Raw genomic sequence first — 23,491 nt, 5'->3', positions numbered from 1 at the left:
CACCAGTACAATTCAGTCCGGTGGCAAGTTCTTCAGAAACAGAATACCAAATTATCTCTCCCTCCAAATGTTTGTTAGCTCCGAGAGGGAAAATGTACCTTTGCAATGGAAATATTTGGCAAGTGGCACAGTATCAAGATGGCATCACACAAAGCGCCTCTTGATGTGACCCAGTGGGAGGGTTACACAACCACCACGGTCGTGTTTTGCTTAGCCATGTTTGACCTGGTTCACGAGAGAAAGAGTCACACAGTCCAGGATGTGGAGCACGCTACAAGATAACCGGCCCAGACTATTCAAGGACATCATATTGTGAAGAACAGAGGGAAGGAATAGAATGTTCACACTGAAAGGTGGAAACGCTTGTAACAGGCAGACGAAATGCTTTGATTCTGAGCCTCTCAAAAGCATTTGAACATTCTTTTGACATTTGGCAGTGTGTTGGTGGTTGTATTAGATTAATGTGACTTTTCTCCAAATTAGTTAATAATGTGGGTATTTAGGAGAATATCCTCACTGGTTAGGATGTAGACTGAGGTGTCTGGAGGTGAAATGTCACGTGGTGTGTATTGCCTGCTTTCAGATGGTTTGGCAAAAGGAAAAAAAAAATATGTGTGTTGCAGAAAGAAAGTGAATAGGCCATGATGGTAACAGCTGAAAATAGGCTGTCTAGAATGGTGTCTGTATTTTTTATTTTTAAAAACATATTTGTTTATTTATTCTGTATACAGTGCTCTGCCTGCTTGTACACCTGCACACCTGAAGAGGCCATTAGATTACATTAGAGATGGTTGTGAGCCACCATGTGGTTGCTGGGAATTGAACTCAGGACCTCTGGAAGAGCAGTCAGTGCTCTTAACCTCTGAGCCATCTCTCCAGCCCTTTGTTTTGTTTTTTTGAAACAGGGTTTCTCTGTGTAGCCTCGGCTCTCCTGGACTTGCTTTGTAGACCAGGCTGATCCGCCTGCCTCTGCCTCCCGAGTGCTTTGACATACAGCCTTTGGGGGACATTCAACATCCAAATCATACCGTGATATAATGAAGAAAAAAAGAGATAAGCCAGAAAAAAAGAGGGACATTTCTTTCTTCTTTAACAACCATTGAGAAAATTCTACCAGCCAAAGTCAGGGAATTCTGAAGGGGGGGGCTACTTTTTCTTTGTACCATTGCAATAAATGTACACTGTGTGTATATATATGCACATATGTATATGCACACATACACACATATTCCTACACAAACACAAGAATGCACATACATACACATAAACATACATGCATACACATATACACATACACACACACACACACACACACACACACACACACACACACACACACACATCAGGGTATCAGGGTTACCACTCAGAAAGAGTAGTAACACATTTGTAATCCCATCACTCAGAATGAAGAAGAATAAGAGTTTGAGGCCATCCTAGGTTACATAGAAAGCTCCAGGACAGAGAGAGAGAGAGAGAGAGAGAGAGAGGGAGGGAGGGAGGGAGGGAGAGAATTGTCCTAGATTTATCTTTCTTATCTCTTTCACTTGTTTATTTTAAGGACTACCACTTAAGCACCTACAATGGAGCTGAAACAAGACAGATTTATGCCCTGTTTTCTGGAGCTCATGATTTAGCATCTGGGCCGAACTCTCTCACAAACAATCCATTATGTACCATTGTGTTAAATGACGGGAGGAAAGGTACCGAACACTCGGAGCCGCAGTGTGAGGGAGCGTTCCACAGACGAGAGATTCAGTCTGAGATTTGAAGAGTGGAGTCTCACCGTGCGAGCAAAGAACAGAACCGACAAGGAAGAGCCTGGGCTACTTGCCAGGGCATCTAGAGAGCAGTTACCACAGACAAGTGTCCTAGGATGGAGCTGGCCAGGTGGGAAGAGCCGGCTCTCAGGAGCAAGGACAAGAGGGCTTGGGGAGTGTTGAGGTGGTAAGAATAAAAATCAACTTTGTTGTTTTAGATATTTACATAGATGGAATGGTATATTGAGAGCTGGGGGTGTGGATCAGGCGGGAGAAGGCCTGCCTTGCACGCAGAGAGCCCTGGGGTCTGATCCCCGGCACCGCATAAAAGCAGGTGTGGTGGTACACACCTGTAGTTCCAGCACCTGGAAGGTGGAGGCAGGAGGATGGGAAGCTTAATCCTTAGGTTGTCCTTAGATACATAGTGATTTCAAGGTCAATCTGTGCTACAGGAGACCCTACATGTTTCAGTAGGCATACGTATACCTGTAACAAATGTAGCAGCTGGTCTTCTGTCCTTTTATATCATACTCAGAAGACAGATACTGCCCAGGGCAGGCTTAAGGGATGCTAAGAAGCACTAAGTTCTTATGGCAGTGTATAGCCAGTATTACTTGTTCTTTTTTTTTTTTTAAAGACTTATTTATTATGTATACAGTATGCATCAGATCACATTATAGATGGTTGTGAGTCACCATGTGGTTGCTGGGAATTGAACTCAGGACCTCTGGAAGCTCAGTCAGTGCCCTTAACCTCTGAGCCATCTCTCCAGCCCCAGTATTACTTGTTCTGATATCCCTTGAGCAGCTGGTTGGTCCCAAGGCAAGGTATTAGTTGAATAACGACACGGTCTGAGGATGTAACTTCATTGGTACAATCCTTACCAAGTATAGGTTCGATACCTGAGTTTGATCACTACAGGACTGGTTTGACAGCGCATGTCTGTAATCTCAGCATCCAGGAAACCCTGTCTGGAAAATCCTTAAAAAAAAAAAAAAGAAAGAAAGAAAGAAAGAAAGAAAGAAAAAGAAAAAAGAAAAATCTGGGAGTGGTGGTGCATGCCTTTGGGAGGCAGAGGCAGATTGCTGTTGAGTTCAAGGCTAGCCTGGTCTACAAGTGAGTCTAGGACAGACAGGAATACACAGAGAAACCCTGTCTCAAAAAACCAAATAAATAAATAAATAAAAATCAGGTGAATATATAGGCACACACTTGTTCAGGGCTGCCAAACTGTACAAGTCCAAGGGAGGATTCTCAGGGTGTTTCAAGATGGCAAAGGGTTACCTTGTCTGTTCCTTGTTGGTCTGAATTGATTAGTCCGAAGTCTGCCTTTGCCACACTTTCTACATGCTTCAGAAGGCTGGGGCCTTACTTTTTAATTATCTCCAGAAAAAAACACTGTTTCTAGGAATGCCTTGCCCACAATCCCTTTTCAAATGGCCGTGCTTACCACAATTAAATCATCTAACATTTTGATTTTTCCTTAAATGTTTAGAAATTTTATCAGAGTAGCATCATTAATGTGAGATCCAATAAATATCAGCTGTATTTCTAATCTATTCATCTATTGATCTGATCTTGTTTTTAAAGGTCTAATCACCTTTTTGCATTCTGAAGTAGAAATTCCAAAAGCCAAAGATTATATTAAAACTTGTCTGAATCTAACACTATTCTGTTTACAGATAAAGTCATTCTTTGAAAAGAATCAGTGGATTTGGAGAGGTGGCTCAGAGGTTAAGAACACTGTCTGTTCTTCCAAAGGTCCTGAGTTCAATTCCAAGCAACCACATGGTGGCTCACAACCATCTATCTGTACTGAGATCTGGTCCCCTCTTCTGGTGTGCAGGTGTACATGAAGGTGAAATATATATAAATGATAAATCTTTTTAAAAAAATCAGTGGTTTCTTTTGGACCTTGTATAATTTTAGTAAATGACTCAGACCTCTTTCCTAATTCTTCGACCTTCTCCCAAGCGTTTAAAGCTGCTAAATGGCCAGGCATGGTGTTGCATGCTTTTTATCCTAGCACTCGGGAGGCAGAGGCAGGCAGATCACTGTGAGTTTGAGGCCACCCTGATCTACAAAGTGAGTTCAGGGCAGCCAAGGCTACACAGAGAAAGCCTGTCTTGAAAAAAAAAAATTAAATAATTAAATTAAAGCTGCTAAATGGCACAGGGCTCAGATGTGATTATCAAATTCAAGCTGCCTTTTTACCTCAGCATATTGACCTTTACCTAGCAACTGATCCTGCGAAACATTAATACTTCTTGCCCACTTTCATTTTTCTATGACCCTAGCTTCCTCTTTCCACCATGTTCGCCATTGTAACTGAGAACCAGCTTCAAATATTGCTGTTACCAAATATTCCCAGTCTTGGGGGATAATTTTGAGTTGCCCATGAATTTAATATCTGCTCCACACAGGGTGAATGCATATCATATAAGATGATAGCTTCCTTAAATCTTCTCAAATCTAAAATGTCTATAGGATTCCATTTAACTTCTTGTTAAATGGTCTTGTATAGTAACTGGACAAACTAAGGTTGGTTTTCTAACAACCTTGGGCTGCCCCTCTTCAGTTCCATCATGCAGTGACATGGTGGGTTCTTGTCTAAATTCCTGTGTTTGTGACTGGGTATTTGTCTTATTTTCATTTCTAGGTCTTTCTAAGGCTTGTATCTTACCAATACATTTTTCATATTTAGAACAAAAAGCCACTATGGATATTAAGGATAAAATATGAATTACCAGGGGCTTGAAAGATGGCTCAGCAGTTAAGAGCACTGTCTGCTCTTCGAGAGGTCCTGAGTTTAATTTTTGGCATCCACATGGTGGCTCACAACCATCTATACTGGGATCTGATGCCCTCTTGTAGCCTGCAGGCATACATGCAGACAGAGCATTGTATACATAATAAAAAAAATCTTTAAGAAAAAAGAAAAATATAAATTGCTTGACTGATAGTAAGTATAATCAGGGTTATGTTAATCTCAGTTGAGCTGCTTATCGTTTCATTTTCTGTTTATTTATACAGTATTCTGCCTGCACGCCAGAAGAGGGCACAAGATCTCATTATAGATGGCTGTGAGCCACCCTGTGGTTTCTGGGACTTGAACTTGAGGCCTTTGGTAGAGCAGCCAGTGCTCTTAGCCTCTGAGCCATCTCTTCAGTACCCTCTGCTTCTATTTTCAAGCCATCTAAAGTAGCACTATCCAGGGTCCTAACATCTTGTATTGTGTATGGTCTTTCCCATCCTCAACTCTCTCCTGGAGGACTTCCCAGGTGACTTACAAATCTGATGGCTTCTCAGTTTGTCCCATGTAGGGCTCCAAATGTTAACAAAATCTTAATCATTTAATTTTTACCAGTAAAGACTCTGGAGCCAGATGCTGGTATGAAAGCCTGCTAGCTCAGAGGCAGAGATAGCGCTCAGTCGACCTTCCTCTTCAGCGAATGTCCCCCAGGGAAGCTCTCCTTCTCCATGCCATCTCAAAACCCCCTCAACTCAATGTCCTGCTCTTCTGTTTCCTGTGCATCTCTGTCCTCCTTTATCTTACTCTCGATGGTGTTTTTCCTATGCTCATTTCCTGTCAACCGGTTGCTTGCTACACCTCTTGACCTATGGCTGACTTATTTAGTCCTGTTCAACCAGAAAGCTCTTGAATTAAAGGTGTGTGCCAAGGCTAAGTCACACCACAGCTGGAAACAGTTTTTTTTTTTTTTAGGAAATAACACGATCTCAGGGTTCGCAGTGTGATTAAATATCCTGCAACACACATAAATTCAAATTCTTTCTTTACAGATTATTTCTCCACAAATACTCAGCTCAGGGCATTCACACACCATGGGAGTCCTCTGTAACCATCTTGTCTGCTCCCTGCTGAGTCAGATTCTGATCATTTGTTTTTCAACATTCAAATCATCTGCTTTGGTACTGATACTTACCATAATATTGCATGACTCACGGCTTAAATATGTTCCTTACTGGTCTGTGAGCATGCCAATGGCTGAGGTGATTTCCATTCATCTTCTTAGCCTAAATATCTAGCATCATGACTGACATATTGAGGACTGACTTGTTGAATTAACTAATATACAGGCCTGTTAGGGCTCAGTGGCCTTTTCAACAATTTGGCCAACAAATACTGCTTGAAACGGCTCTAAGGGTCACTACTTTAAAACAGATTAAGTTGGTATCTTTGTACTTACTTAGGCCTAAAACAAAGCTTTGTAATTCCGTGTTTCCAAATGACGTGAGAACTTTACATGAACTTAGTCTTTTGTTACAATCCAAGCGAGGAAATAGTTACTAGTTTGTATTCAGATGAGATATCAAGTTCATAAAATCAATTGCTTACATACTTAATTTGTGAGTTTTCCTCCTCCTTGCCTATAATGCTAACTGCTACACGATGCCTTTAAAAGTTAGCTGAATAGAGCCAGGCATAGTAATGTATAATGTGTGTCTATATAAGTCCAGGACATTGGATACCAAGGCAGGAAGGCCTCAAATTCCATCTAGCATGGGCTACGCAGGGAGATCCTCTCTGAAAAAAACAAACAAACAAACAAACCAGGCCAGAAAAAAATTTTTCCCCAAAGCTGGGTGTGGTGGTGAATGCCTTTAATTCCACTACTTGGGTGACAGAGGCAGTACGGTGTACATCCAGTTCCAGGCTAGCCAGGGCTACAATAACAGGCCTTGTCTCAAAAAGCAAAACAAACAAACCAAAACTCCAAAATAAAAAGAGCTAAATAAAGGGAACGGGCTTAGTCGCAAAGCCCTGGGTTCAGTTCACAGTACCTCAAAAACTGAGTTAGAGTATCTAATTCTCACCAACACACCTGGGTCTGATCCTCTTCACTCACAACCTCCTATGTATATTCATGCAGAAATTTATAGTCTCACAGTTTTCACATGCCTTGGAAAAATACGCCCACACATACCTTGCTTTGTGTTATATAAAGGAATATGCTAATTGATAACATAGTACTTTGGGACTAATTTTATTTAGTAACACTGAGAGACAATGTAATTATTTTAATATTTTATTGTCCTTTCGAACACCTTAAAATAGAAACTCTAATAGTGTTTTAGCAGCAGAGTATGTTAATCATGTTTCTAAGCATGTTAAATTCCCTTTTCTCCATGTGTGCATGCATGTACATACATGTTGCATATACAGATCAAAGGACAACTTGAACTGGTTCTTCATCCGCCATGTGGGTCCCAGGCATCAAGCTCATGCAGTCAGGCTCGGTAAGAAGTGTCTACCCACTGTGTAGTCTTGATAGCTCAAAATTATCTGTTCACACAAGCACAGTATGAAGCAATGCACAGAAAACTCTGGACCGGAAGTCATACACCACAAACTCCATTATTACTCTACTAATGTTGACTGAGGGAATAGAGAGGCTGGTTCTCTGCTATCTTGAAACGTAACTTGGAAAAGCAACATTTGGGTCGTGGAGTTGGAAGAGGTGATATTCCGTTCTTGGAGCTGGCAGGGGTATTTAGTGCTGGGGAATCAAGCAGAGGCACTTGTGTTTGCTAGGCAAATGTCGTGGTACTGAGCTATGTCCCCAGCCCAACCAGGACTTTCAAATCATGGCATTGCTTCCAAAAGAAGAAACCAGAAGAACAAAAAAACCAAAATAAGTAACACACAGAAGAATAGCTTTTTCATTTTTGAAATCCTTGATGTTCTGTGGACACAGCCCAGAGCTGCTGCTTCCGGGTTGTGGCAGTTGACTCCAATCTGCAGTCCTTCATTCATTGACAAGCAAGCTTCTCTGCAGGCTTTGTATCCTGTCAGCTTGGATTCCTGTACCAATCTTGACTTGCAACACAGTATTAAAAGCTGGAGCTACGGGAGGTTAGAGGGACATGTGCCTCAGAGAAGTCCTAGATAAGGAGGGGCAGAAGACGTGGACATCCGGCCTCCCTCTCCTCTTCCTTCTCTTTCTCACAGCCTTCAGGCTCTCATGGAGACCTAAGAGAATTAGCAGATGAGACACCAATTTTATTTAATGTTGGCAAGATCCACTACATCTTCAGATAAGAGGTCAATAAATGCTTATTGGTTTACAGCTTCGGGTTTATAATTAATTGACCCCCACACTATCAGAAGACTAGATTCTTGTTGCAAATGGGAGTTACAAAGATGATTCATAATTCTAGGCATTAAGTACTGAGTTTGGAATGATTTGAAAACAGGAGTTTTGCTTTTTTTTGCCTTTTTTTGTGGTTTTTGCTTGTTTTGTTTTGGGTTTTTTGCTTTTTTCTTGGGGGGGGTTGTTTTGTTTTTAGAGACGGGGTTTCTCTTTTAATCCTGGGTATCCTGTACTCACATTGTAGACCAGGCTGGCCTCAAGTTCACAGAGATATGCCTGCCTCTGTCTCCTGAGTGCTGAGATTAAAGTCATGTGCCACCATGCTTGGCTAAAACAGCAGTTTTGAAACACATGGATTAGACAAACACAGAGGTTTGACAGACCAGACAATAAAGGAAAAAATGGAGAGGGTTTTTTTTTTTTTTGAGACAGGGTTTCTCTGTGTAGCCTTGGCTGTCCTGGACTCTCTACGTAGACCAGGCTGGCCTCGAACTCACATAGATACACCTGCCTCTCCTTCCCAAGTGCTGAGATTACAGGTGTGCACCACCTCGGCTGGCTCTCGTGATTTTTTTTTAAATTACATTTACTTATACTTACTCTGTGTGTGTGTGTACACATGTGTGAGCATAGGTATGCACATGAACATGTACGCGTTTAAGATGCATATACCACAGAAAATATAAAGAAGTCAGAAGACAATTTCTGGAGTTGGTTCTGTCCTTCCACCAGGTGGGGCCTTGGGATTGAACTCAGGTCGTCGGACTTGGCAAGCAAGTGTCAGCATTCCCTGAGCTTCTCTCCAGTCTGCATATTGTGAGTGCTTAGACTAACCTAGGTTGCTGACTCTGCCTCCGCTGAGCTTCTTTAGCACCTCCTATTTTTTTTTTTTTTTGGCTTGTGACATCTCTTTAGCCACATTTTTTATAATTAGACTTAAAATTTTTTATTGCAGTCTCTGAAATTGTGACCCTCTGTATGGCAGGATCCTTCTTCTTTTACCAGAATGCCTGGAAGGAGTTATAGGGTAAAACACAAATAACTACTGGTTGGTTGAAAAACAGTAACAAGCCCAGTGAGGTGGTACACGGCTGTAATCCCAGCACTCAGGAGGCAGAGGCAGGAGGATCCCTGTGAGTTTGAGGCCAGCCTGGTCTACAAAGTGAGTCCAGGACAGCCAAGGCTACACAGAGAAACCCTGTCTCAAAAAAACCAAAGAAAGAAAAAGAAAAACAGCAACAATAACAAAACATGGTTTATGTATTTTAAGTTTTCATTAAACATGCTAGCTTTTTCTTTTCTTTTGATTTTCTTTTGTTTGTTTTTGTTTTTTGTTTTTGGGAACAGGGTCTCTCTGTGTAGCCTTAACTGTCCTGGAGCCGCTTTGTAGAGCAGGCTGGCCTCGAACTCACAGCTATCCACCTATCTCTTCCTCCTACGTGCTAGGATTAAAGGCAAGTGCCACCAGGCCTGGCTTGCTAGCTTTCTATCTCTAAAAATAAACTCACCAGCATGGCTAGGGGGCAGTGGTGCAGGCCTTTAATCTCAGCATTTGGGAGGCAGGGGCAGGAGAATCTCTGTAAGTCCCAGGCTAACCTGTCTACAGAGAGCTCCAGGACAGCCAGCGGTGTTACACAGAGAAACCCTGTCTCAAACAAACAAACAAACAAACGAAAATAGCTAGCATGCTGGCAGACACTTTAATCCCAGCACTTGGGAGGCAGAGGCAGGGAGATCTCTGAGTTTGAGGCTAATCTGGTCTATAGATCAATTTCCAGGACAGCCAATGCTACACGGAGAAACCCTGTCTAGGACTGCCCCTACCAGCACAAAAAAAAAAAAAAAAAAAAAAAAAAAGTAATCTGAGAGTAAAAGATAACACATCTAGGAATTTAGACTTATTCTATTTATTACTTTTTCTATGCCAATCTGTAAACCGGTAGAGTTGACATCAACTACTTTATTACAAAGTGATTATATCAGTGTAATTTAGAACAAGAATAAGATGTCATTACAATTACAAGAAGTGTATAGAAAACAATGGGCTTGAACTCTGAAAATTTGGATTTGAATTAAGGTTCTGTGAACTCTTAGACCCTTTGGCACATCACTTTCCACCAATGGACCTTTTTTGTTATCTCTCTAAATTTCTCATGGTGAACATGGTGCCAAGTACCTGCAATTCCAACACTACGGAAGCCGAGGGGGAAAGATCATAAAATTGAGGCCAACCTGGACTACACTGTGAGTTCCAGATTAGTTCATCCAAATTTAATATAAGGAGTCTCTGTCTCAACAACAATAACAACCTAAAACAACAATAAACCAATTTTACCTTTGCAGGATCAGACGGAGTAGCCAGGGTGCTAGTGCACGCCTTTCATTCCAGCACTTGGGAGGCAGAGGCAGGAGATCTCTGTGAGTGGGAGGCCAGCCTGGTCTACAAAGCTAGTTCAGGACAGTTATGGCTATTACACAGAGAAACCCTGCCTCGAACTGCACCCCCCTGCCAATCCAATAGAATAAACCTTAAATTGCACACCAGTCACGGTGGTTTGCACACTTGAAATATACCTGAATCCCAGTTCTCGGTAGACTGGGGAAAAAGCATTGAGAGTCTGAAGCCATCAGAAGCTATGAAGATGCTTATCCAAAACAAAGGCAGTGGTGGCGCACACCTTTAATCTCTCGTAGGCAGAGGCAGGTGGGTCTTTGTGAGTCTGAGGCTAGCCTGGTCTACAAAGTGAGTTTCAGGACAGCCAGAGCATCACAGAGAAACCCTGTTTCAAAAACAGAATGTGTGGCTGGTTTCGCAACTGTAAACCAATTCATTCATTCACCCAAATACATCCACAAGACAACACAATAAATTAGGAAAACTGGGAACCATAGAGAAGTCTTTTTTAACTTTATTAGAAAATACTGTCACAAAAAAAAACCACACACACACACACACACAACGAAAACCAACAACAAAAACACAAAATAACACTTTTCCTTAAGAGGCAGAGGCGGAATGTTGTCACAAGTTTGTGGCCAGCCTGAACTCTATAGCAAGACTCAGTCTCAAAAATAAGCAACATAGCCGGGCGTGGTGGCGCGTGCCTTTAATCCCAGCTCTCGGGAGGCAGAGGCAGGTGAATTCGAGGCCAGTCTGGTCTACAAAGCTGTCCAGGACAGCCAAGGCTGCACAGAGAAACCTTGTTTCAAAAAACAAAACAAAACAAAGCAAAAACCCCAAACAGCAACAACATAAAATCTGGTCATGGTCGCTAGGATCTTTTTTGAGACAGGGTTCATCTGTGTAGCCGTGGCTCTCCTGGACTTTCTAGACCAGGCTGGCCTTGAACTCACAGAGATGCCTCCCTCTGCCTCCCTGAGCGTGGTGGCACTTGGCTGAGGTAGCTTATACCTTTAATCCCAGCACTCGGAGGCAGGTGAGTCTCTGTGAGTTCTAGGGATATACAGTGAGACTCTGTCTCAAATGAACAAACTAACAAACAAGAAATCACAAAATAGAAGTAAGGAGATGAGGGAGAAGAGAAGACTAAAAAGAAAATGTTTTTCCCTTCAAGTTCACTTTTGGGACAGAGAAAGTGTGTGTGTGTGTGTGTGTGTGTGTGTGTGTGTGTGAGAGGGAGAGAGAGAGAGAGAGAGAGAGAGAGAGAGAGAGAGAGAGAGAGAGAGAGAGAGAGAGGGAGGCTCAAGCATGTGGCCCATACGTGTGCTGGAACCCTGTGCAAGGTGGGAGCCAGAAGTTGACATCAAGTGTTTTCTTCAGTTAGCTTCTACTGGAGGTAGCTGGGCAGTGGTGGTGCACACCTTTAATCTCAGCACTCTGGGAGGCAGAGGCAGACTCATCTCTGTGAGTTTGAGGCCAGCCTGGTCTCACAGTGAGTTTAAGGACAGCTAGAAATACACAGAGAAACCCTGTCTCAAAACCAAAACCAAAACCAAGGATCTTTCACTGAATCTAGAGCTCATAAATTCAGCTAGAGCATGTGGCCAACAAGCTCCAGGGGTTCATCTGTCTCGTCACCCCCAGGCTGGGGATACTTAAGGACATTCAAGATTGCACCTGGCGTGCCGGGCGGTGGTGGCGCATGCCTTTAATCCCAGCACTCGGGAGGCAGAGGCAGGTGGATCGCTGTGAGTTTGAGGCCAGCCTGGTCTACAAAGCGAGTCCAGGATAGCCAAGGCTACACAGAGAAAACCTGTCTCGAAAAACAAAAAACAAAAAACAACAACAAAAAAATTGCACCTGGCTTTTAAATGGGCACTTCAGACCTGACTTCCCGTCCTCCTGCTTATACAGCAAGTATTTCCCTGATTTTAGCTTGTTCTTGTGTGTGTGTGTGTGTGTGTGTGTGTGTGTGTGTTTATATAGTGTAAGTATACATTAATGGACTATGGGAAACAGACACTAGTTTTGTATTGTCTAACTGCACATAACTTTACTTCTGTATCTCTTCTGTGTTAGAGGTTTGGCAAATGCTGACATCCTAAATTCTGACCCTGGTTTGTTTGTTTTTGAGACACTGTATAGCTCTGGCTGGTTTGGAACTACTTTGTACACAGGTTGGCCTTGAACTCAGAGATCACCTTGCTTCTGTCTCTGAGTTGCGTGCATTAAGGTCTGTGCCTGGTGATAATTTTATTTGCTTGAGGCAAGTTCACATGTATCCCAAGTGTGCTTTGAAATTATTATGCAGTTGAGGATGACTCTCAATTCTCGATCCTCCCGCCTCCCCCTCCCAAGTGCTGGAATAACAAAGAGGCATGTGATGGTAGGCCCAGTCACGTGGTGCTGGGCGTTTGAATCCCAGGACTTTGTACATCTAGCCAAGCATTCTACCAATTGAGCTTAATCCTGACCTAAAGCCTGACCTTGTTTTTTTTTTTAAAGATTCCTTTATTTATTATGTATACAGTGCACATCAGATCACATTATAGATGGGTGTGAGCCACCATGTGGTTGCTGGGAATTGAACTCAGGACCTCTGGAAGAGTAGTCAGTGCTCTTAACCACTGAGCCATCTCTCCAGCCCCTGATATTGTATTTTTAAAAAAAGATCTCTTAAAAGACTGTACTGAGGCCGGGCAGTGGTGGCACAGGCCTTTAATCCCAGCACTCGGGAGGCAGAAGCAGGTGGATCCTTGTGAGTTCAAGGCCAGCCTGGTCTACAAAGAGAGTCCAGGACAGTTAAGGTTACACAGAGAAACTGTATCGAAAAACAAAACAAAGAAAAGACTGTAGTGAGAACTCTCAGATTATACTTTTACTAATTATGCTATTATCTCTACCAGACTTCTAACGAACAGATAACTTGTTTCCTTATGTCTTATTATTTACCACCAGAATCAATGAAATAGGGCCGGGTGTGGTGGGGCGGACTGCTATGAGTTTGAGGTTAGCCTGGTCTACAAAGCGAGTCTAGGACAGCCACGGCTACACAGGGAAACTCTGTCTCTAAAAACCAAACCAAACCAAACCAACAACAACAACAACAACAAAAAAAGCAGAATCAGTGAAATAAAATCTGCCTCTCAACAATGGTGTAACACTTAGTGGATGTGTGTTAAAATATGACTTAAATAAATGGACATTTTTAAAGAAATACAAAGAACTAAATATCTCTGCACATTTGCTAAAATTCACTTTTAAATTAAATTCAAGTTAAAATTTCCAGCCTGATAGAACACAAGAACACCACCTAGTCAACTAAAAGCAAAGAGGTGGCTGGAGAGATAGATGCGTGGTTAAGAGTATTTGCTGTTCTTCCAGAGAACCTGAGCCTGACTTCCAGCATCACATGGTGGCTAACCATCTGTAACTCTAGCTTTAGGATATATGACACCCTCTTCTGGATTCCTCAGGCACCACATACATTTGGTGTATGTACATATATACAGATAGATCCATACATGTAAAATTAAAATGAATAAATCTTAAAAAGAAAAAGGAAGGAAGGAAGGAAGAAAAGGAAAGAAAGAATAAGCAAGGAAGCGGGGAAAGGGAGAGAGTGGTGGTGGTGCATGCTTTTACTCCTGGCATTCAGGAGGCAGAGGCAGGCAAACATCTGAGTTTTAGGCCAGCCTGGTCTACAGAGTGAGTTCCAGGACATCCAGGGTACACAAAGAAACCCTCTCAAAAATAAAAGAAAGAAAAGAGCCATGAGCTGAGCCAGACGTGGTGGAGCACACCTTTAATCCCAGAACTCGGGAAGCAGAGGCAGGTGGATCTCTATGAAGGCAGCCTGATCTACAAAGCGAGTCTAGGACAGCCAGGGCTACACAGAGAAACCCTGTCTCGAAAAAGCAAAAACCAAGCCCCCCCCCCAAAAAAAAAGAGAAAGAAAACAAACAAAAAACCCAAGCAACTTTTCCCCACCTGGTTTTAGAGTCAATTACATACCAAAATTTTAGTATGTAAAAAATTGAGTCACACTACAGAGTGCCTCAAGTGTCCCTCACTATAGGACATGTTTTCCACATCCTGAGTTATACTATACTGGTTAGTTACTTTTTGTTTTGTTTTGTTTTTGTTTCTTGAGACACAGTTTCTCTGTGTAGCCTTGGCTGTCATGGAACTCACGCTGTAGACCAGGTTGGCCTCAAACTCAGTGATCTGCCTGCCTCTGCCTCCTGAGTGCTGGGATTACAGGCATGTACCACCACACCCAGCCCGGTTAGTTACTGTAGTAACCTGCTATCACTCTGGGTTTTGGTATATGCCATGGCTCTATCATCTGCCCTTAGAAAAATCACAGTGCTATTTCATTTGTATCTAAAAAGGAATCTCATATTCTTCCTGTTGATATTTAGTCCATAACCATTCCATAAGTTCTGATTTACATGCTTTGCTCCATGAGTATTTAAAAATTATGTAACAATATTTTGTAGCATTTGGGTTTGTTTATTATTTGAGACTGGGTCTTTTTCATAGAACAGGCTGGCCTTAAATTCATGGTCCTTCTGTGTGTTGCTATGCTGAGTGAGGCTGTTAGGTTGTCTAGGCTGGCTTCAAACTTCTGCCTCAGCCTTTGAGTACATATGACTACAGATATGCATCACTGTGCTTGGCTAGCTAGTAATTTTTCTTTTTCTTTTTTTCCTCTTTCTTGAGATAGGGTCTCTCTGTGTAGCTTTGGCTGTCCTGGAACTCACTCAGTAGACCAGGTTGGCCTCAAACTTAGAAAGATCTGCCTGCTTCTGCCTTCCAAGTGTTGGGATTAAAGGTGTGCACCATCACTAACCAATGCTAGTATTTTTTTCCTTTGTTTTTTTTGTTTTGTTTTGTTTGTTTGTTTGTTTGAGACAGGCTCTCTCTGTGTAGCCTTGGCTGTCCTGGACTAACTTTGTAGACCAGGCTGGCTGTGAACTCACAGCAATCCACCTGCCTCTGCCTTCTGAATGCTGGGATTAAAGGCGTGCGCCACCACTGCCGGCTGCTAGTATTTTTCTTTTCAACCTCATTCTTGAGAATAGCGCATTACCAAAACCGATTCCTTCCTGCACCAGTGAGGTATCAGTTTATCTGTTTTCTTTTTCCAGGTGCCACGCCCTGTTGTTTACAGAGTGCTACACTTCCACCTAGTAATCATCGTGCTCGAGGCAACAACATGGACAACGCCTTTCAGAGCAAATCATTAAAAGAAAAAACAAATCCCTAATAATGTAGGGATGTAGGTCATCCCTTGGCCAATTTCGGACCTTCGAGAAGCTGTTCTACTGGTTTTCCTTAAACAGCCCATACACCATAAGCTAACCTCAATCTAAGATCGTTTCCACATACGAATGGAATGACTATTGCCAACAACATGATTATGAAAGCTTATCCTGGAGTAGGAGAACCAAAAATTCAGATGCATTCTGATACTGCTTATAATACTAGTTTTAAAAACATTCATGATATCACAGAGAACTTTTCTGAGGAAAAAAAAAGATGAATTTTCATTTCTAGAAATTGGGGGTAAGGGGCTTAGGAGATGGTTTAATTGGTTGAGTGCCTGACTTGAATTTGATCCTCAGCATTCATTTGAAAAGGCAGGTAGGCACTGGCATCTGTAACCCCAGCACTGGAGGAAACAGGCAGATCCCTGGAGCACACTGACCAGTCAGCCTAGCCAAATGGGTGAACTCCAAATTTGGTCAAAAGCCATGTCTCAAAAACAAAGGTGGAGGACAACTGATGTTGATTTCTGGTTCACACACACACACATAAAAATAAATATATATCATACAGGTATGCAAACATACATACTACACATACATACTCCAAAAAGGAGGATTTAGGGTATATACATATTAGCATAATTAAAATAAAATTACATAAAGGCTTAAATCTAACTGGCTATAGTTTTTCCCATGGGTGCTGGTGAATACAACAGGAATTTTGTTTTTCTTTTTTGAGACAGGGTCTCTGTGTATGGCCCTAGCTATTCTGGAACTCACTCTGTAGACCAGGATGGCCTCAGACTCAAAGATCTGCCTGCCTCTGACTCTCAAGTGCTGGGATTAAAGATGCATACTGCCACTGCTCTGGCAATTATTAAAAGATGTACATTTGTGAGTACACAACTTTATGTCAGCTCCTGACTTTAATATTTTATTTATTCTCTGAGACATGATCTCACTGAGTAGCCCCTGTTGTCCTAGAATTCACTGTGTAGACCGTACTGGTCTCAAACTCACAGAGATCCACTTGTCTCGCCTCCTAAACAATGGGATTAAAGAGTGCATCTGGCCTCAAGAACTTTAAATAGTTTTTTATTTGATACAAGTAGTGTGCGTGTGTTGCTACACTCACGCTAAGCAAATGCTAAAGCGCTGTACTCCTGCTGCTGTGAGTAATCCTATGAGACTGGGAATTATGGTCCTCTAAAGCAGAGCTCCTAGGGAGCCGGTAAGTTTCTGCAGAGGGCAGACAGCAACTGCAGGCACAGCGGTCCCTCTGCCTGCCGTCACAGTTCAGGTGCCTCACCATTACCCGATTCTGCTTCTCAATACAGTAAATATCAACACGTGTAAAATCCCATCTCCATAGCCAATTCTTTATTTTGTTTTGAACACTAGTACATGGAATTGTCTACTTAATAACTCTACCTTGATGCTTAATACGAAAACAATGTTTCAGTAAATGGCACCACCTGTCTCAGTTGCTCAAGCCCTAAATCTTGTAGGCACCCTGACTCCTCTATAAATGTATGGTCCAACTTACAGCAAATTTCTGCCTTTGAAAGAAAACATTTATTTTGGCTCATGGTATGAGGGGATATGGTGCACGGTGGGGAAAAGGGCATGGCAGCAGGAGGAGGAACATGACATGCCTGGTCACATTGCTCCTGCAGTCAGGAAGAAGATAATGAGTGTTGGTATTCAGCTGGCTTCTTCCTTCTCTCCTCACTCCTCAGTCTGGGGTTCCAGTTCATGGGACAGTGTCACCGACACTTGGGTTGGCCTTTCCTCCTCAGTTAAACCTTTATTGAAGACATTTCCAACATATACCCAGAGGTGTGTCCAACAGGTGATTCCAAATGTAGTCAAACTAATCATGAGGATGATCGTCACAAGTCTACCACTTGCCGAATGGTAACCACCAAAACACATCACTTTAGCCTTAGAATTCCATATCCGGGACTCAAAGGCTCATTCTAAATGGGACAGCTATATCACCCCTGTAAAGCTCAAGGATCACTGCAGAAGGGGAGGGATGAATGTAAGAGCCACAGAGCGGAGAGATGTGTAACACACACACACACACACACACACACACACACACACACACACGTCTCTCTCTCTCTCTCTCTCTCTCTCTCTCTCTCTCTCTCTCTCTCTCTCTCTCTCTCTCTTTCTCTCTCCAGGGTTTCTCTGTGTAGCGCTGGCTGTTCTGGTCTCACTCTGTAGACCAAGCTGGCCTCGAACTCTCAGCAATCCGCCTGCCTCTGCCTCCAGAGTGCTGGGATTAAAGGCGTGCGCCTCCAGAGTGCTGGGATTAAAGGCGTGCGCCACCACGCCTGGCTCTGTAGCCATTCTCATCATGGACTGGGGAGGGAGAGTGAGACCCGGCCACGTTTTGAAGTAGCAGTCAACTGTTGGGGAAGACGTCATTCTCGTAAGTGTAGCTACTGATAAGTTGCTGTTCCTTTGCTTCAGTACATAATGCCCCACTACTGTCAGGCAAGAAATTCTAATTACATTTATTGGGATACACACACACACACACACACACACACACACACACACACGGAGGGAAACTGTTGAGAAGGTCTTTGGTTGGGGAGGGAGGGAAATGAGAAATGGGAATGGAGCTGAGAAAACAAAATTCATTATATAAATGTTGATACTTGTCAAACATTTTAGAATATTCAAAAAAAAATCCAAGGTTCAAAGTCTCTTCTGAAACTCAAAGCAATTGTGAGCTGACTACCTATAAAATAAATAAATTACATACTTCTAATATACACAGTGGTACAGAATATATCTTAACAATCCAAAAGAAAGAAATGGAGTGATGGTGAGGAAAGAATAGCCAAAGCAAGCCGAAACCCAGTAGAAAAAATGCCAAATCCTGCCGGGTGTGGTGGCGCACACCTTTAATCCCAGCACTCTGGAGGCAGAGGAAGGTAGAGTCATGTGAGTTTGAGGCCAGCCTGGTCTACAACATGAGTCCAGGACAGTTTAGGGTACACAGAGAAACCCTGTCTTGAAAAACCAAAACCAAACAAAACCAAAACAAGTCCTGAAGCTCCAGGATTTATGTTGGCATCACCTGTGTTCCAACAAGCTTGGTAGTCCCACCCTCCACCTCTGTGGCCCGCAGTTACAGGCAGACTCTCTTTTGGGCTGTCTCCATTCTGTGCTGCAGCTTTCCTCAGATGATATTTCATGGCCCTGGTGTCTTCGGCATCCTAAGGTGTCCATTGTACTTTTTCTTTTCTTTCTTTTTTAAAGACACGGCCTCTGTTCATGGCACTAGCTGGCCTCTACCTCACAGAGATTTGCGTGCCTCTGCCACTCCAAGGCTGGGATTAAAAGTGTGCACAATTCTGCCAGGCTCCGTTGTAAATTAGTCTTGACTGACAGCTTCATGCAATGGTCTCCTTGTAGGGATTCTAACCTTGTTTCACACTGCCTGTTCTTGGCAGCTTTTGGAAATGGTAGTGTATGTCTTCATGACCTTTTCCTTTTGTATGTCTACAAAACTAGCTCCATTAATGATGCTTTCTAAGTCTCCTGACAGTTTCAGATATAGTGAGGCTTTTTTTTTTTTTAAACCACAGTTGTAGTTGCCTCTGTGCAACTTGGTGGCTCAACCTTGGGGAAAAAGAAGCTTCTCTAGGCAGGGAAGCCTATCCATTCTCAAGTCAGGCTAATCTTGTGAAGTGTATTTGCACTTTCACAGGTTAGAGTCTTCAGTAGTGGAGTCTTGTCCTCAGAGTATATTTCCTGTTTTCTCTTTGTAGACCAGGCTGGTCTTGAACTCACAGAGATCCATCTGCCTCTGCCTCCAGAGTGCTGAGATTAAAGGCATGTGCCACTACGCCTAGCTGAAAGGTTTCTCTTTACTAGTCCTAATGCATTTGACAATCACAGTTGATTTGGCCACATCTGCTTTTAAAAGTCATACTTCTTTCTTAGTTAAACTGCAAGTTTCTCACATTTTGGTGCGGTCACTGTAGTGCTGACTGAGAACAGTGAGCATTAACTGTGCCACAGCTTGAAGGTTACACTGTCTTGAAACTTCTAATACCAAGCAAATTAGTCTTAGACCGCAGCCACACTCAAGCATTTCATGGATACAATCTACTCAAGCTCTTTGCTCGAGTGGGACATAAGTGGACTGTAACCCTAACCCTCAGCCATTCCTCTCCAGAGCCTCATGACCCTGGCCTCCACGGTATGCATTTCTCAACTTCCTTTTCTTACAAATTCGTATCAGAAGGGCCCATTAAGGCTCTGCTTATAACACTCGATGGTTCCTTTAGCCCACCATGCCCATGTCTTTCAAATTCCTCCTGAAACCAATTTAGGAAGCCCAGGAACCACAGGGTCAGGCTTATCACAGCATGCTGGTTCCAATTTTTTCTAACACTTTTCTTGTTGCTATGACAAAAAAACAAAAACAAAACAACAACAACAAAAAAAACTGACAAAAATCAACATCATGGAAGAAGTGTTTGTTTTGGCTTACATAGTTTGAACAGATATGGTCTGGTCATGGCAGGGAAAACATGACTGTGAGGAGGTTCACATTGTGTCTACAGTCAGGAGTGGAGAAATATAAATGGTACCCTCCTCACTGAACATGCTGGGCCTACTTTCAAACCACACCCAGACTTAACCACTTGGATCTCCAGTGCTATAAACTGGCTCAAGCCATTATTATTCCCCACCTGGATTTCTGAGACAGTGTCATAAGTAGCTGTTGCCATGGTAGCCCATGCTCCACGAAGTGCCCAGCTATCTTTTTGAGAACAAAGATCATATTGTTTTACTTTTCTGCCTGAAACCCTTTAAGGCTTCCCACTGCCTTGGAAAAGACAAATTTGGAGTGAATTTTGTTGTTGTTAGTTTTTGTTTGAGACATAGTCTCCTCATGGAGCCCAAGCTAGGTGTCTTCAAACTCGAATCTTCAATCTTTAAAGCTTTTTGTTTTTGTTTTTGTTTTTCTGAGTCAGGGTTTCTCTGTGTAATAGCCCTGGCAGTCCTGGACTCATGCTGTAGACCAGGCTGGTCTTGAACTCACAGATATCTGCCTGCCTCTGCCTCCTGAGTGCTGGGATTAAAGGCATGCACCACCATGCCTGGCTAGTCTTCAGAGTTTTTAGAATTACAGGTGTGAACCATCACACACACTGCTGTTAGAGGTTCAAGGAAACTATTCAAGGTATGAAAGAGAAGGTCACTGCAGGAAAACAAATTTTATCACTTAACAGTACTATTGAGTAGTATTGAGGATTCAGCTGTGCTTAGTGGCTGAAGCTTAGTAGTAGAATGCATATCCATCTGCGTTTTCTGATAGTGGCCAGCCACTTCACAACCTAAGGAAGAGGTGGAAGGCAGGGTGCTATTAAAAGAAAGATGATGCAAAGGGGATTTTTTTGGTGGGGTGGAGGGGACAGTTCAAGACAGGGTTTCCTTGGCTGTCCTGGAACTCACTATTTAGACTAGGCTGGCCTCGAACTCAGAGAACCACCTCCTCTGCCTCCCAAGGGCTGGGATTAAAGGCGTGTGCCACCACTGCCCGGCTGCAAAGGGTTTTTAGAGTCTTGACAAATTGTTATGGTTAGCATCAACTTGATGGGCTCAGAATTATTCAAGAGATAAACCTTTGGGCATGTCTGGGATACTTTCTAGATTCAGTAACAGAGGCGGGAGGGCCGTGCTAAACGTGGGCAGTAACATTGCATAGGCTGGGGTCCTAGACTGAATAAGAAGGAGAAAGGGATCTAAACACCACCCTGCATCTCTCTCTCGGCTGCCTGACGGCCAAGACAATGTGACAAGCTGCCTCACACTTCTGTCACCGTGCTTTCCTTGCCAGGATAAGCCCTCCTCAAATTACGAACCAAAACAATCCCTTTCTTTCTTGCTTTTTTTGTCTTGTTTTGGTCATAACAATAAGAGACACAGTGAATTAATGAATACATGAATATTCCTGAATTATTTCCACAGGTATAACACAACAAGGACGGGGAAGAACCAAGGGTGTCTGTGTCTGTGGCCTGTCCCAGTTGTGATGATAACGTGTAATTGCTAAATAGAAACACGATGACTCAAAGGCTGGAGATAACCTTGCGCTGATGTGAAGAGCTTTGATTTGAGCTGGGCATGGTGGTGCGTGTCTCAACTCCTAGCACGTGGGAGGTCAGGAGTTAAGGGTCATTCTTGGCTACATGAGATATTATTATTATTATTATTATTATTATTATTATTATTATTATTACAAAAAATTCAAAACGCTCAGCGGACGTGGTGGCGCAAGCCTTTAATCCCAGCGCTCGGGAGGCAGAGGCAGGTGACTCTCATGAGTTCGAGGCCAGCCTGGTCTACAAAGCGAGTCTAGGACAGCCAGGGCTGTTACAGAGAGAAACCCTGTCTGGAAAAGTCAAACACACACACACACACACACACACACACACACACACACACAAAACACACAAAAACACACAAGAACAACAAAAAATACTCAACACTTTCCACCAAGCCTGATGACTTTAAGCCAACTCCTGGAGAGTGAGATGATCCTCATATGTTGCCTTCTGATTGCCACATGCTATGCCCCCAACACAGGAAATATATAAAGGAAATTATTCTTGAGTACTTGAAAACAAAAGTTAAATTATATGTGTGTGTGCGTGTATGTATATACATTCCACTTTTCAGCCCATTTCTAAAGGAAATCTGTATCTTAAGCACTGTATCTATTTGCTAAGCTTTCCACTAAATTAAGGATGCAGCTTTTAAAAGGTTTCCAGTCTGGCCAGTTTACTGGAAGAGGGAGGCTTCCTTATGCCTCTGCTTCCTTCAAAACACTTTCCTGGCTCCCCTGTCCTATTTTCAAGGTATTAAGTCCAAAGCAAATAAAACAAGTTAAGCCAAGTCTGGGAAAGGCATAAAATGCTATGTCATGACCTCTAACTGTTGTGCCTAATATTTCCCATTTACCGATTGAGTTTTAAGCTTCTGTGTTGCAGCTACCGTGAACCTTCTGTTTTGAGCCGAGGCCATCTTCCCCTCTTGCTCTGTTGAACTAGCCATCCATCAGCCTAGCTCACTGCATCGCCTCTTGCTACATTTGGTCCTTCTAACTGTGGTTTGCCTGTATTGTTTCTTAGAATAACTACTGTAACTTACACGCAATGTAACATATATTATGTTATCAGAAAGCCTGTCTGCCCCGCTGCCGGGGACTGGAAGTGGGGCCTTTGCGCATCCTGGACCAGTACGCCACCACAGGGCTACAAACACTCTTGTTTTGTTTTTAAGAGCATCAAGTGCCTCTGCTACAACGTGGGTACTAGAACTCAGTGAAAATGAGCGCTAATCTATGGAAGGCCCTTAGTGATCGACGGGGGAAAGCCACGACTGTTGACATTGTTTAGGACTCTCAAGAAGTGCTTGTCAAGATGAGTTTAGGGACCGTCTCTTTAGGATGGCATCACTTGAGGGGACCCGAGAACCGCTGCCGGCCCACACGAGTGGACAGCAACACTCCAACTACCTGTCACAATTTGGAGGTTCTGCGTACCACCACCAGGAAGTAACTCGGGCAACCTGAATTTTAGCTGAGCAGCAGACGGCTTCCCGGAACTAGCCAGGGCGGGCGAGAAGTGCCAGTGAAGGCCGGAAGCGAGGAAGGCCCGTGGCGAAAAGCTTCGCTTGGGCGCTCCCCGGGCTCCTCCCCACGACCGGAAGGCCTCAGCCTCTTCACATCAAGGACCTACAGGTTCTCAGTCCAGACCGGCCAGCCACCGCCGCGGGACCGCGTTCCCGTCTTCCTCTGTCCCGGCCGTGGGGTCTCCCCGCAGACTACGCAGGGGCCGAGGGGCGTGGCGCCGTGACGTACAGGGGGCCGACGCGATGACGCAGCGCGGCGCGGTGACGCACGCCCCTTTG

General features: G+C 43.3%; 1 long non-coding RNA gene across 1 annotated transcript; it reads right to left on the bottom strand.

Annotated features, from left to right (window-relative positions):
* Positions 1-6,789: 6,789 nt before the first annotated feature.
* On the bottom strand, positions 6,790-23,090 carry LOC311597203. The gene is made up of 2 exons (XR_014779134.1): positions 22,541-23,090; positions 6,790-7,749 (listed from the first exon to the last, which is right to left on the bottom strand). It is a non-coding gene; the product is annotated as an uncharacterized lncRNA (long non-coding RNA).
* Positions 23,091-23,491: the final 401 nt, after the last annotated feature.

The sequence above is a fragment of the Acomys minous genome (genome assembly GCF_964271855.1).
Source record: "Acomys minous genome assembly, chromosome: 5".
In the NCBI taxonomy this organism is placed as follows: Eukaryota; Metazoa; Chordata; class Mammalia; order Rodentia; family Muridae; genus Acomys; species Acomys minous.
The sequence above is the reverse complement of the archived record's forward strand: the minus strand, read 5'-3'. Positions and strand labels throughout refer to the sequence as shown.